The sequence below is a fragment of the Echinops telfairi genome, unplaced genomic scaffold, assembly GCF_000313985.2.
Source record: "Echinops telfairi isolate 266 unplaced genomic scaffold, ASM31398v2 ScPeMD7_5868;HRSCAF=6743_1, whole genome shotgun sequence".
Taxonomy (NCBI): domain Eukaryota; kingdom Metazoa; phylum Chordata; class Mammalia; order Afrosoricida; family Tenrecidae; genus Echinops; species Echinops telfairi.
Window position 1 is genome coordinate 3815449 of NW_022109768.1, and position 873 is coordinate 3816321.

Genomic DNA, 873 nt, shown 5'->3' on the forward strand with positions numbered 1-873 from the left:
ACATGTCTTTATCTAGACCTCTATAATTGCCCTTTGCCTTCCAGCTCTTTCCTCTATTTCCTTAGACTTTCCTCCTGTCCCACTATCATGCTCGGTTCCCAAGAGGGTTTCAACAATTCCTCTTTGTTACATTACCCTTGATCAAGCCCTACCAGGCTTCCCACACCGTCCTCACCACCAATTTGGATCACTTGTCGTTCCCTTGTCCCTGGGTTTGTTCCAACACAACCTTTCCCCCCACCTCCCCCTCTCCCATACCCCCCTGGAACTCTTGGTCCTGTTGTTTTCTCCTCCAGATTGTTCATCCAGCCTATTTTATTTAGACAGACCTGTCATATGATTTTTAAATAATACACTGAGGTACAAAATAAGTTAAGAGTTATTTAGTTGATTGTGTGGCAGTGTGTGAATTACTGACAAACAAATTTACAGCAAAGTACTGGTATCATATTCCAGAATAGTCTCATTATTTATAAAGGAAAGCACAGTAGTTGGCAAACTCCAGTAGCAGAAAAGCAGACAAATATCGAGCTATATTCATCTTCCTCAAGCTTTGTATCAAGCACCCTCACTTTGATGATAAAAATAACAATCCAACAGTATTGCCCTCTCCAGTTGGTTCAGCGTAAAAACACTTAATGTGTCCGCACCCATATTTGGTTTATATTGGAGTGAGCACCCTCTGGGACTTCTTCCCTCGCATGTGAGGTCATCCTGGGGCTTGCAGTCTTCTCCTGATTCCACATGAGGGCTCATAGCTGTGCTTTGAAGGTACAGGTCACCCCTTGAACAAGGACTCTTCAGAATCTTCTGGGTTCAACCGGAAATTTCCTTGAAAGGTCGTCCCGCCTGTTCACTGAAGATTCTTTTTTT